Genomic DNA, 15514 nt, shown 5'->3' on the forward strand with positions numbered 1-15514 from the left:
TTTACAAACCACAAAAGTTCGGGTCCCCATTGACTTCCATTATGTTCGGAGTTCGGGTCGAACACCCGAACATCGCGGCCATGTTCGGCCTGTTCGGCCCGAACCCGAACATCTAGATGTTCGCCCAACACTACTTATAAGTACCGTGCGCTAACCGATTGCGCCACTGGAGCTCCGTTGCTGCTGTTGGGGAGGTGCCTTTATCACCAGGACACTTGGCCTGTGATGCGTAACTCGTTAAAATGAAGCACATGTCATAAATCTTTATAAGACCAAGTCAATTGTTTGTTAAGAAGAAAACCGGTAGAAGACAGGGAGCGTTTGTCCAAATCAGCAAGCCAAGGTGACTATTAAGATCATCTCCATAGAGGTGAGTGGACTTCAATGGAGGCTTGACACAGACTAGGAGCACACAATCACACTTTTTTTGTGGTGGTGAGAGAATAGGCCATGAGAGCAGGCTTTGAAAGCCATGAATACCTCTGAAAAGGTGTGAGATCATTCTGGTCTGCTGCTAAATGTGCATGTTCCTACTGCATATAAGGCGATAATAAGGAAAAGCACACCTATCTCAAGTCATGTTTTATCCCCAGCAGGTGCCACTCCTCCAGAGTCGCAATGCAGTCGGCTGAGTCGGGCAGACTACACATGCAGGCATGATGCAGGGAATCCCTGGGGTATTTACTGGGCAAGGCGTATCTTACACACAGCACCCAAAATGACAGATTGAATTTATTATTATAGAAGATATAAATATATATGACAGCAGAGCCGGCCAATTGAGATGTTCACAATTGCGCGTTGCATCTAGCTTTGAAGTGGGTCCGTGAAAATCAGCAGGAAGTGCATTTTGAAGGTGGATTTGCTATGATTTTCCATAGTGTGGTGACATGATAGTGACTTTACATTTCTTTGACCTTTTGTAATGAGATGTGGGATACCCATTGAAAGCCTTGTCGAATTTCAAGTGGACCTGAACTCAGAACGTCCTTTCTGCTCTAAAAGATACGCAACAGCATAACAACCTTTAAACAAGAAACATTTCTTTGTTACAGCTAATAGAAATCCTAAGATAAATCTGCACTGTTTCTACTTCCTGACTGATGGAAGCAGACATATTGTTAACAGGCTGTGCTTTCAAATGAGCTTATCTGCCATTGGCAGTCATGTGACCCAGGGTGATCACCACAACTAGTGATTAGACACAAATGAGGGGGACAGGCTAAAGTCTCTAAATACATACACAGGGTGCATTTCTCTATGTTCTCCTTCTTTCCTGTGCAAGAGTTCTGGTCCACTTTAAAAGCCTTTGGCAGCCATGAGAATCCAAGTCATTTGTATCAGAGTACAATGTGTGTTGGTATGCTACATGTAAGGGCCAAAGAAGGAATGTGCCACCCCAGATGGGACTCGAACCCACAATCCCTGGCTTAGGAGGCCAGTGCCTTATCCATTAGGCCACTGGGGCATGCTGTAGAAGTGCAGCAAGTAGGCTTTTGCTCCACAGAGACTGCACAATGCCTCTTGCAGCAAATGAGTTGCAAATGGACGTACTTCTTTTCCTTGTGTTGTGCCATGGATTTTGCAGGTGATATAGCTCTTGCCAGCTTCCTCCACTGCTCTTCAACAAGCAAAAGCATTGGTCTCATTCTTTTTGGTCCTCACTCAAAACAAGCTTCCCTTGTTGGGCAATGACAGCTCCTGCGTGTAGCAGTGGCATACTGGCACCCTTTGGCTTGAATGTTTTGGGTCATAGGAGAAAGGTGATTAAAGGAAGCAAAAGGGCAACTATCTCTGCTCCAGGTGAGGCTCGAACTCACAACCTCGGCATTGCTCAACAGATACTGTCTTATAAGTACCGTGCGCTAACCGATTGCGCCACTGGAGCTCCATTGCTGCTGTTGGGGAGGTGCCTTTATCACCAGGACACTTGGCCTGTAATGCGTAACTCGTTAAAATGAAGCACATGTCATAAATCTTTATAAGACCAAGTCAATTGTTTGTTAAGAAGAAAACCGGTAGAAGACAGGGAGCGTTTGTCCAAATCAGCAAGCCAAGGTGACTATTAAGATCATCTCCATAGAGGTGAGTGGACTTCAATGGAGGCTTGACACAGACTAGGAGCACACAATCACACTTTTTTTGTGGTGGTGAGAGAATAGGCCATGAGAGCAGGCTTTGAAAGCCATGAATACCTCTGAAAAGGTGTGAGATCATTCTGGTCTGCTGCTAAATGTGCATGTTCCTACTGCATATAAGGCGATAATAAGGAAAAGCACACCTATCTCAAGTCATGTTTTATCCCCAGCAGGTGCCACTCCTCCAGAGTCGCAATGCAGTCGGCTGAGTTGGGCAGACTACACATGCAGGCATGATGCAGGGAATCCCTGGGGTATTTACTGGGCAAGGCGTATCTTACACACAGCACCAAAAATGACAGATTGAATTTATTATTATAGAAGATATAAATATATATGACAGCAGAGCCGGCCAATTGAGATGTTCACAATTGCGCGTTGCATCTAGCTTTGAAGTAGGTCCGTGAAAATCAGCAGGAAGTGCATGATAGGTGCATAACCAATATTGTCCTTGTTAACCACTAATCACCCCACTAAAATATTTCTTAACCTTAACTCTATATAAAAGCACACCGGGACTACAACTGACGATGGATGAATAGGCCAGTGCAGCCCAAAGTTTATTAAACTTACAACATTTTAATATAAAACAATTTAACCATTTATTTAACCGTTGCAAGGCAAGGAGAAAAAACCGGAGCTTGTAAATCAATCACCAAAATCTTCAATACCTTTTTGGACATGCAGCCATACTCTGGCCCCCAACCGCGACCACCGATTCGGGGACAGCTGCATGCCCTTGATGAACCATGTATTTATTCAACACCTTTTGAGGAAATCAGACTTGTGAAAATCCTCTAAACTGTTTAAACCTGTATCCTCCGGCATCCTTGCCCCGCCGACTGCAGTGACGTACTTTCTTACCTAATTAAGGGCGGGTGGGTGGGCACTTTCCTAAACCTTCTTCCCCGCTGTCTCTGCTCCTCCCACCTTCTTCCTGTACTGAAACCAGGTCCTTACTTCCTGTCCTATAGCCCGGGAACCAATTCCTCCTGAACCTCCCTCTTCCAACCTGTTGCCAAGGGGATAAGCCCTCCCCCGGCCAACATTAACCCTCTATTCCCTGGACATATGTCTAGCCCTATCATGGGTGGCCCTCCTAAGCTGCGCTCCTCCAGGCCTTGCTTGATAGGTGCATAACCAATATTGTCCTTGTTAACCACTAATCACCCCACTAAAATATTTCTTAACCTTAACTCTATATAAAAGCACACCGGGACTACAACTGACGATGGATGAATAGGCCAGTGCAGCCCAAAGTTTATTAAACTTACAACATTTTAATATAAAACAATTTAACCATTTATTTAACCGTTGCAAGGCAAGGAGAAAAAACCGGAGCTTGTAAATCAATCACCAAAATCTTCAATACCTTTTTGGACATGCAGCCATACTCTGGCCCCCAACCGCGACCACCGATTCGGGGACAGCTGCATGCCCTTGATGAACCATGTATTTATTCAACACCTTTTGAGGAAATCAGACTTGTGAAAATCCTCTAAACTGTTTAAACCTGTATCCTCCGGCATCCTTGCCCCGCCACCCGTGAGCAAGGGAGAAACCTCACCCTTGCGCCGCCCGCAACAAAAAGGCCCTCTGGATCCCCTCCTCAAGTGCCAGAGTCCATAAATCTGTGCCTATGGCATTCAAATGGACACCATCCCTACTCAAAAACATATTCGTGTCGAGAGGCGCATGCGCGAGCTGAGCAAGATGGCCGCCTAGCGAGGGAGCTCCGTCTACCACCGCCGCTATCAGCTACCTCCTCCGCTCCCACCGGGAACCAGACGGGCGGTTTAGTGCGCGATATCCCCAGCATCAACCCCTGTACACTATGGCGCACAAAAGGGGCCCTAAAAACGCTTCTCCGGCTGGCGCTATGGAAAAATACCTGTGCCCTCCTCCCAGCCAAGATGGCGCCGACAACGCAGATCCGCGGGGCCTTCATACTACAGACCAGGCAAGTGTAAACGGAGACACACAGCCCCTCACAGCGGCACTCCTTCAGTCTGCACTAGATAAACACTACACCAGCCTCCATAACTCTCTACAGACTGTAATAATGACAGCTGTAAAGGAGCTGCGCACTGAAATCACAGGGCTGGGGGATCGCACACATGCCCTAGAGGAGAAAATGGAAGCTATAAATCTAAAGCATGCTGAATTAACAGAGGATCAACAACTCATGCAAACAGACATAAAATTTTTGCGTACAGCACAGGAAGACATGGAAAACAGGGAAAGGAGGCAGAACATACGCATCAAGGGGGTCTCTATGGCATTAAAACATGAACAGATCCGCGACTACCTTAAGGAACTCTTCCACACTATCCTCCCTGACATACCAGATGAAATGTGGAGAATAGATAGAGCTCATAGATCTCTGGGGGAACGTCAGCCGGGTTCACAAAGACCTAAGGATATCATAGCTAAACTGCATTACTTTGAAGCAAAGGACGCACTTTTTAAAGCTCTTAGGAATACTTCCACTGTTTCATTTAAAGGGGAAGAGATTGCCATCTACAATGACTTATCCTTAATCACACTGGCAAAAAGGAGAGCGTTTAAGCCAGTAACGCAGCTTCTCAGAGATACGAATATCCCATACAAATGGGGATTTCCCTTCCGCCTCACTGTAAACAAGCAAGGATTAATCCTCTCTGTTTCTGACCTAGATGACGCCCCCATGTTCCTCAAACAACTAGGCCTCAGGCTCCCCACTAACACTGCCTCTCTGACCCGCTCCCCATCGGCTTCCTCACCGCCACGGAAAATACGACACATTTCGGAGTGGACCAAACTCCCCATACGCAGTATCACATTCCCAGATAGATCTGAGGAAATGGAAGACCAACCAGCCTGAACTTGAACTATGCATCTTAGACCTCTCTACACACCAACTGGAATTCAACTGCCCTGGTTGTAACTCCTAAATGCTTTATAATGAATACCTCTGGGGACTAACTTTTCAAATACTTATCATATCTGAAACCGCCCTCTCGAATTTAAAGACATAAGCTCCCCGGTTCCATTTACTCTTTTCCTCTTATAGGCGGTGGATTCGAGCCCAACCACTTAACTGATGTTACCTTTGGTATTTACCATACAATGCACCATCTTGGTCACCCGTTTGTGCCTCCGAGAGATACTCCCTCGACTTGACCAGTCGCCATGGCGACTGACCAACCCAGGGGGTTCTCTACTTTGGCAGCAGTTTTATGCTGCCTGTACATGTAGCCACTGGTTTGAAAGTGGCTTCCACTCTGATAATTGTTTTTTTACAATGTTATGGTTTTGTCAATTTTCTTTTCTAACTCTTAAGGTTTGTCATGTTGACACGTATAGGTATATCAACACACTGGTATCTAAAAGGTCTAATTGGTCTACCCTTATTTGGTATGTGCATACTCAAACATATACTGATTATGGCTAATCTTCTGACTCTTAATGTCAAAGGCCTTAACACACCACAGAAACGATTTTCATTGTTTAGAGATCTGAAGAGATTAAACATTGATTTGGCTTTCTTGCAAGAAACGCATCTGCGCAAAGACGATTCTTCTCGTCTCTACAACAAGCTATACTCTGAGGTGTGTTTGGCCTCTGGTCCCAAGAAAAAAGCAGGAGTAGCTATTATATATAAGAAAACCTTTCCCCTACAAATCTCCAAAACTGTTACTGACCCAGATGGCCACTTTATGATACTCATTGGATCCCTAGCAGGAAAACCCATCACTTTGGCTAATATATACGTCCCCAATAATAACCAAATATCATTTTTAAACTCTTTCCTTCGAAAATTATTTAAGGTTGTCGAAGGAACCCTTCTATTAGGAGGGGACTTTAACTTAGCTTTTTCCACTATTAAAGATCGCTACATCCCCCCTAACTCAACTACTAGGCCCACCCATGACCGTAATTCTCGTAAATTTAGAACTCTCCTAAGACAATACAGACTATTAGATATCTGGAGGATTTCTAATCCTACTTCCATAGAATATACTTTCTTCTCCCCCCCTCATGCATCCAACTCCCGTATTGATTACCTCTTCACTAAGGCCACCACAATACCTCTGCTAAAAGCGGCCGAGATCCACCCAATTGCATGGACGGACCATCAAGCAGTCACGGCAGAAATAGATCTCTTCTCATACAGTCATAAACCAACTTTTTGGAGGCTGAATGAGAACTTATTACAGAATAAGGACCTACTATCTCAATTTACAGACGAATTGCAATCGTATTTTACAACAAATATTGGGTCAGTGTCATCCTTTGGGGTTATGTGGGAAGCCCATAAAGCATTTATAAGAGGATTATTCATTTCAGAAAGCACCAAGCGCAAAAAAAATGCAACACAAAAACTTTCAACCCTCCACTTGACCCTTTCCAAGGCTCAAACTTTATATAAAAAAGAACCTACCCAAACAAACTATTCTGCGATGCAAACTATTAAACATGAAATACAAGCACTACAATGCACACAATTAGAGAAAAGTCTGAGATGGACAAAACAACTATTTTACGAAAGAGGCAATAAACCTCATACTATTTTGGCCCGTAAACTAAATCCGAAATCCTCGCAACACCACATATACTCTATGAAGGACAGTCATGATACAGTACACTATCATCCTCAGACAGTGGCACAAATCTTCACAGACTATTACACTCAACTATATAATCTCCCTAAACCTGTATGCCCTGCAACCAACTCCTCTAAAATTGACTCATTCCTGGCCCAACTATCACTACCACGATTAACAGAGGACAACATTAAACAATTAAACACCCCCATAATGACCACAGAAATTACAGAAGTTATTAAACTACTGCCATCTTCTAAAGCACCAGGACCAGATGGCCTACCATACTCATATTATAAAAAATTCTCCAATATCCTTGCCCCCCACCTAGCTCACTTAGCTAACAGTCTAATGGAAGGAAAACCTTCGCCCCACTCACTCCTAAACTCCTTAATTACTATGATCCCTAAGGAGGGAAAAGACCCCCAACTCCCACAAAGCTACCGGCCAATATCACTCCTCAATTCTGACCTTAAAATAATTACTAAAGTATTAGCTAATCGACTGAACCCCATTCTGACATCCTTAATCAATAATGATCAGGTAGGATTCATAATGGGCCGTCAGGCTGGTGACAACACTAGAAAAGCTATTAACTTAATAGAACTAATGAATAGATCTGGGAGGCCCTCTCTGCTCCTTAGTTTGGACGCAGAGAAGGCCTTCGACAGACTATCATGGCCCTTCCTATTTAAAGTTATGTCACATCAAGGGTTTGAGGGACCCTTCCTAAAATTAATTCACTTCCTATACTCTTCTCCATCTACTTCGGTTAAACTCCCATTTGCCTCCCCACACAGCTTCCCAATTCAAAACGGCACACGCCAGGGGTGCCCCCTATCTCCACTGCTATTTGCTATTAGTATTGAACCCCTGGCCTGTGCCATCAGGCAAAACCCAAACATCTCAGGGGTAAAACAAGGCTCTCATGAATACAAGGTTTCACTATTTGCAGATGACATCCTACTAACATTAACACAGCCGCTTATCTCCCTGCCCACCTTGCACTCAGTCCTACAGGAGTTTGAATCCATCTCAGGCTTTAAATTAAACAAAGAAAAGACAGAAGCACTCCCCATTAAGATACCCCCAATGATGTTAAACAATTTGAAACACTCATTTCATTACACATGGAAAACACACGCTATTAAATACCTTGGTATCCATTTGACGCCTAATTACTCTACCCTATATAAAGCGAATTTTCCCTCTTTAATACATTGTATTCTGCAAGACCTTCATAAATGGACGGCATATAAAATATCCTGGATAGGTAGGATCTACTCACTGAAAATGAACATCCTTCCACGGATTCTATACCTTTTTGAAACCCTTCCTGTTCAGGTCCCCCCCTCACAATTTAAAATACTGCAACAAGCCTTCTTGAAATTTATCTGGCATAACTCTCGCCCCAGGGTCCGAGCATCTGTCCTCATGGCCTCAAGGGAACAAGGAGGCCTGGGAGTACCATCTTTAAAACTCTACTATCAGGCGGCTCATTTACGACAACTGCCAGAATGGTCCGACTTTAGGGTTCATACTAAATGGGGCTTCATAGAGGCAAAAAGTATATACCCAATCTCCTTATCGGCTCTACTATGGTCCCAAATTCCCCCCAAAATCCCCACTGTACAAATCTTACCCACTATCAAATTTACTCTACAAATTTGGAAATCTACAGCACAATCAGCTAATCTCAGATCTTCAATATCCCCTCTATACCCGATCTTAGGCAACCCCTCCTTTCTCCCAGGGACTGCTGAAGACTTTATGGGAAGATGGTTTACCTTTAAATATTACACTCTTAGTAAATGGACAGATACTCTTACTGGTAAACTCATTACAAAAAGTAAATTAGAGGAAAAAATAACATTCACTGCACAAACTCACATGGAGTATAATCAAATTTATCACTTCCTAAAAACCTATACTAAAGGAATAACTCCTATACCCACCCATACCCCGTTTGAACGCATCTGTGACACTAGGGGGCACCAAAAGGGTCTCATCTCTACAATATATACACTGCTTTTAGATAAATCGGGTAAACTCAATCCAAATCATCCTTATATGTCTAAATGGGAACATGTTATTGGTCAACCTCTGACAGTGGACGACTGGATAGCCATATGGGACAACGCTAAACAAACCTCGATGTGCAGCCAAGTGAAGGAAAATATCTATAAGATACTATTTCGCTGGTACAGAACCCCTGACATGTTGTCAAAAATGTATCCTGATGTCTCAAGCAATTGTTGGAGGGGCTGCAATAATTTGGGCACGCTAGAACACATTTTTTGGTTTTGCCCAATTATACAACCACTTTGGGTCGATATACAAGCTTTAATATTACGGATAACTAATATTTCCATCCCTTTGGATCCTATCCATATGCTGCTGGGCAAACCGGTCTCTGGTTATAGAAGACACTCTATGAAACTTGCCACACATATATTAACGGCCACAAGATTAGCTATAGCATCACAGTGGCGCAGTGTCGAGGCACCAACTATATCTAAAATCATAACTAAACTACAATGGACTAAACTTATGGAATATCTTACAGCCCTTCTTAGAGATACTGAACCCCAGTATGAAAAAGTATGGAACTCATGGGAACTTTATTTCTCAAACTATATTCCCCCTTGATATCATAAAGTTGGGTAACCTCAGCAGCATATCGAAAGGTACTCATTCTGCTAGTTAACACTGGAACAGTAGGACTCTGACTATGCGAATGATGTAAATCTACTATGGGACCTATATACTATTTCCTAGATACACGGCTACACAAAAAAAAAAAAAAAAAAAAAAAAAAAAAATGAGGGTAGACCAGACCAAACTCAAAAATTATCTCCTGACCTACAATATAATGCATATAATATGACTCTTCTCTGCGTTATTATTTTTATTTTTCTCTTTATTTTTACTTTTGTGTTATTGTTATTGTTCTCACTTGATCAAATACGAATCAATCGTATAGGCATCTGTTATGAAACTGTATCATTCTCCACTTCCAAAATGTTCTCACCGTATACGTTGGATAATAATAAGCTGTTTAAAAATGTTTTAATCGATCTATGTAAACTGCACTATTCCTTAATAAAAACAGTGTTACCAAAAAAAAAAAAACATATTCGTGTCCTCCTCTAGCTCTATGTGCCTCACTGCCACGCCCCCAATGTTAACTACAAATTTTGAAACATCACGATTAAGCTTCTTACGAGCCCTGTTGATTTTTTCAACAGACCGTGCCATTCTCCATGAGTTACGGCTGACGATCTCCGACCAGACGAGAATTGTGTTCTGAAACGTAGAGCGAATCCTCATCATATCACACTTCATCTCCTGTATGATCTGCCTCGTCGTCCTAGAGGCCAGATCGTTTCCCCCAACGTGTAGAACAAGCACGTCCGGAGCTCTGTCTAAAGCCACGAACCGCTGCAACTCTGATAATACCTTTTCCCACATCATCCCGGGAATACCAATCCATCTCAGAATAGCGGTTGCCCTGGATATGCCCAATTGTCGTCCGTCAGGCCTTACTGCAGCTCTCCGAGCGCCTCTAGCCACGTAAGAGTGCCCCAGGATCCAGACCAGCAATGGAGAAACTCTTGCCCCTAAAATAAGAAAGAAAAAGGAACCAAAACACGAAAAACAGCAGCCGATACATTAAAACCAAAACGTGGACAGCATCTGTCCTATCTCACTAAGTTTGGCCTGACGTATAGCAAGAATCTAGAAGATTCCCATCTACCTATGCGTCTGATCTGCTCATTGCCCAAACCCCACCGTGCCGCCTCCGTCGCAGCTCCAATCCTGAAGGAGTGGGACGCATATTCCAAGGGAGTATAGCCCAAATGCCCCAGTGCTTTTCTAAATATCGCTACAAACTGGTACTTGGAGAGGGAAGAGCCATCTGCATGGCACAAAAAAGACTCCCCTGATTCCCCACGAACTTCCATAAAACTTTTCACCGTCCGTACTGGGCAAGCTAAAGAATCTTCTAGCGGAAAAAGCACTATGGTTCGACCCTCCCCCATACGGTCCGTCTTTGATCTGCGCAAATAAACCTGTAGACCGCCCCTGGTAAGTCTCACTTCACTGCGCCTCAGTCCCCCTTCATGCTTTTTATTCTGACTGACTAACTCGCTCACCCTAAACGCCCCAAAGAAAGCCATGGCAAACGCAGCGCTAAACAGCAACACCTCATACTGAGAAGCACATAACCCACCCAGACTGCCGATAATTGCCACTAACAATTGGAAAGTGACTGGACGCCTAGAATCCCGCTTGACCCTGTTTTGTGCTCTAAACCCCCTCATGGCCATCTTAACCCGGAAGTCTTTCGTAACATCTGTAATACCCTGAAGCTTAAAACAAAACGCTAGCGCGGCTAAGCTCTTTGCCAACACTGCTGCTGATACCCCGTTCGCTCCCTTCCTTGCCATGAACTGAAATAAAAGATACAAACGTTCCTCGTCTGATTTAAAGCCTCCTGCCTGTTGGGACAGCTCGTTCCATTGTCCCCAAACAGCCGCATAAGCAGACCATGAAGAAGCCGATAATGAATTATATATCCAATCTTCTATGCATTCAGGGGTATGTCCCACAAGGCCTGGGGGCAACGAGCCCCCTGCCGCTCCGCCTCTGGCGCGCTGCTCCGAAATCTCTGCCATTGGAAGCGAGAAAGAGCATCAGCCACCTCATTCTCAACCCCAGGTAAGTGAACAGCAAAAATGAACATATTAAAACTCAGGCAGCTAAGCACTAATTGCCGTAACACCCTCACCACTGGCGGGGATGAGGCCGATAACCTGTTTACTGCCGTTACCACTCCTAAATTGTCGCAATTGAAACGAATGCGTTTGTTTCTTAATAAAGGACCCCAAAGTTCGACTGCTACCAATATTGGAAACAATTCCAATAGTAACAGATTCTTCGTAAAACCCAATTGTTCCCACCTGTCTGGCCACCGTTCTGCGCACCATTTTCCTGCAAAATATGCGCCGAAACCACATGACCCTGCAGCATCTGTAAACAATTCCAGGTCATGGTTCTGTACACTTTCCTCCATCCACATTGAACGCCCATTGAACTCAGCCAAGAAAACCAGCCACATACGCAGGTCCTCCTTGTGTTCCCCCACCAGTCGAATCCGATGATGTGGTAACTTTGCTCCTGCCGTGGCCATTGCCAACCGTCTGCAAAAAATGCGGCCCATAGGCATAATCCGGCAAGCAAAATTCAGTTTTCCCAAGAGGGATTGAAGATCCCGAAGGAAAACCTTTTTCTTTGCCAGCACCGTTTCAATATGCGACCGCAAGTCCTCCACTTTATCCTTTGGCAGCCTACACTCCATAGTCACGGAGTCTATTACAACGCCCAGGAACTTGATAACCGACTGAGGGCCCTCAGTCTTCTCCTCTGCCAAAGGGATGCCGAAGTTGGCACAGACCTGCCTCATGGTTGCTAACAAATATGAGCACTCCGATGATTCCCCGCTGCTGATAAACAGAAAATCGTCCAAATAATGTACGACTGACTGTACACCAGACACCTCCTTGACCACCCATTCTATAAAAGAACTAAAACGTTCGAAATACGAGCATGAAATGGAACATCCCATTGGCAAGCAGCAATCCACATAATACTGATCCTCCCAAAAACAACCTAACAAACGAAAACTATTCGGGTGAACCGGTAAAAGTCTAAAAGCGGCTTCGACGTCCGTCTTTGCCATTAACGCCCCCTGCCCAGCCCGTTTCACTATTCTAACTGCTGAATCGAAAGAAGTATATAACACTGAGGCTGCTTCCGGGTCAATGCCATCATTTACCGATGTACCCTTCGGATATGACAGATGGTGAATAAGCCGAAACGAATTCGGCTCCTTCTTTGGTACTAAACCCAAAGGTGATACCACTAGGTCAACAACTGGTGGCTCTACAAACGGGCCCGCCATACGACCCAGACTCACCTCTTTTTCCAGTTTTGCCGACACCACCCCAGGATGCATGGCAACTGACTTTAAATTACGGTGTGGAGGGTGAGAGCCCACCACTCCAAAACTAGGTATAACAAAACCGTCGGTAAACCCTTTACGAAGAAAATCAGCTGCGTCTGCATCTGGGTACTTATTTAGGAAGCGATCCATCCTTACCACTTTCACTGGACTCCTCCCTTTTTCCAGCGGAATCCGATGAGCGCCCCTTCCCATTTCTGTAGCACTTAGTGACGATATGGCTGCCCCCACAGGAAGAGCATTCATGTTTGAAGCGGCATGAACTTCCAAACTTACACGCTCCCTCATTATATTTCCAGCATACTCCTGGTCTTCTATTGGCCAACTGCCCGGGAGCTCCCGCACCGCCGGCCCCCCCTTGAAAGGGCTGGTTCGACTTGGTACCCGGAATCATCAGACTCATCCATAGGTTGATGTCCTTGTGATTCCATTTTATCGCAGGGTGAAACGCTTTTGACTGCCTAAACTGCTCGTCATAGCGTAGCCACGCATTTCCCCCGTACATCCTGTGGGCCTCACCTATGGTCTCCAGGTAACAAAACAGTGCTGAACAGCACTCCGGATGTCTTTCACCCAAAATGCTTGCCAGTATCGAAAACGCTTGCCTCCAGTTCTCGAAAGTTCTCGGTATCAATCTATACCTTCTACGTTCCTCTTCCTCCTTCTTACTTTCATCCGGCTTACCCCGATCTAAGTTAAACTTACCCAATGGGAGGAGTGAGAATATCTCCACATACTCACCCTTCCAAATCCTTTCCCGCACCTCTGGTTTCAGATGCACGCCCAGCGGTCCGCTGACACATAAGTATGCATCCCCTTTTGCTGTATCCGCTAACCGCACCAACTCGGTCTCCTTCTCCCTTGAGTCGGCCTGCGCGGACCCTGCCACTGTGCTCACAACCGCAGCGTTGCTGCTGGTGTCTACCTGAGCAGATGCGGGACCCACCGATTGCGTGGTTCCCTGTTCCCCAGATCCCGTCCAAGCCTGAACCGGTGATCCTAGTTGCACCGTGTTCTGGCGGGGTGCCTGTAAAGCATCCCTAATACTTTGTATTAAGGATGACATGAGAGCTACGACATTAGGCTCTGTACCTGTGGTACCAGTGACATTCGCATGCGCAGGAGCCCTCACCTGGGTCGTATCGTTAATTATTACCCCCTGACCCCCCGTAGCCCCGCTATGCCTCTCTACCCTATTACCACAACAACCTCCCGTGCATGAATGAACATTAGACATACAAACAGAGATTGCTTCACCAGGCTGCACCGGACGTTGGCCCCGATCAGCCGACACATCTGGACTCGGTGACTCGACCAGCTCTCCTTCTTCCTCTGACCTCTCAGATGCCACATCCACAGGGGATACAGATCGACTATCCTCTCCACTCCTGTGACCGTCTCGACTCCCATGCTGTTGCCTCACATCAGGTTGTTTGCCCCTGGCCGGCCGGCCCTGGCGGGAATCGCTGGTCCCCGCTGATTCCTTGCTTCTATTCTGACGTGGAGGGGGGGGCGGGGAAGGCTGTCTGCCGCTCCTGCCAGCCGCAGCCTTAGCACCACGATTGTCTTTTCGTGCACCCGTCTTGGAGGTCGACTGTTTCTTTGCAGAAGCTTTCCCTTTTGAGGCCTGCAGTGCCGGCTTGTGCACCTGCGCTGTAACCACCACTCGATTGCGCTCACCGGCACCCTCCCTGTCCTGCCCCGACGGGCCTGCCTCAGGTATGTCAGGCACTTCCGGAGTTGCCGCTTGCTGCTGCTGTTGCTGCTGTTTTTTCCCCGCTGACTGGCCTCCCCGTGTTGCCCCCGATTCACTGTGGCCTGCTGTCGCTGCCTTGTCTTTTGTCTGCCTGCCTCCTCCACCCTTTGAGCTCTGCCCTGTACCTTTTTTGTTGGGGGGAGCCGGAGGGGTCTGTAGAGGGCTGCCGCTTCTCCTGCGCCTCCTGGGGGAAGATGCAGGGCTCAGTCGCTCCGGCGGCCTGGAGACACGTGCGCTGGTGCGACTTGTGGAGTCTCCGCCGCTGCCTCCTGCCATCCGTGACATCTGATCAGCCACCCACCGCGATCCTCGTGCTGCAGCCTCACTCCTCACCAACTGGATCAGGTTCTCCACGTCCTCCATTCTCTCTCTAGAAACGAGCAAAACAGGCTGCACTTTCCTAAACCTTCTTCCCCGCTGTCTCTGCTCCTCCCACCTTCTTCCTGTACTGAAACCAGGTCCTTACTTCCTGTCCTATAGCCCGGGAACCAATTCCTCCTGAACCTCCCTCTTCCAACCTGTTGCCAAGGGGATAAGCCCTCCCCCGGCCAACATTAACCCTCTATTCCCTGGACATATGTCTAGCCCTATCATGGGTGGCCCTCCTAAGCTGCGCTCCTCCAGGCCTTGCTTTTTGAAGGTGGATTTGCTATGATTTTCCATAGTGTGGTGACATGATAGTGACTTTACATTTCTTTGACCTTTTGTAATGAGATGTGGGATACCCATTGAAAGCCTTGTCGAATTTCAAGTGGACCTGAACTCAGAACGTCCTTTCTGCTCTAAAAGATACGCAACAGCATAACAACCTTTAAACAAGAAACATTTCTTTGTTACAGCTAATAGAAATCCTAAGATAAATCTGCACTGTTTCTACTTCCTGACTGATGGAAGCAGACATATTGTTAACAGGCTGTGCTTTCAAATGAGCTTATCTGCCATTGGCAGTCATGTGACCCAGGGTGATCACCACAACTAGTGATTAGACACAAATGAGGGGGACAGGCTA

The 15514-nt window shown here is 45.9% G+C and overlaps 2 non-coding genes across 2 annotated transcripts; both read right to left on the reverse strand.

The window, feature by feature from the left end:
- Positions 1 to 1395: 1395 nt before the first annotated feature.
- TRNAR-CCU (transfer RNA arginine (anticodon CCU)) lies at positions 1396 to 1468 on the reverse strand. The gene has a single exon. It is a non-coding gene; the product is annotated as a tRNA-Arg (tRNA).
- Positions 1469 to 1795: 327 nt separating this feature from the next.
- TRNAI-UAU (transfer RNA isoleucine (anticodon UAU)) lies at positions 1796 to 1888 on the reverse strand. Its single transcript is given in 2 exon segments — positions 1796 to 1831; positions 1851 to 1888. It is a non-coding gene; the product is annotated as a tRNA-Ile (tRNA).
- Positions 1889 to 15514: the final 13626 nt, after the last annotated feature.

The sequence above is a fragment of the Hyperolius riggenbachi genome, chromosome 3, assembly GCF_040937935.1.
Source record: "Hyperolius riggenbachi isolate aHypRig1 chromosome 3, aHypRig1.pri, whole genome shotgun sequence".
Taxonomy (NCBI): domain Eukaryota; kingdom Metazoa; phylum Chordata; class Amphibia; order Anura; family Hyperoliidae; genus Hyperolius; species Hyperolius riggenbachi.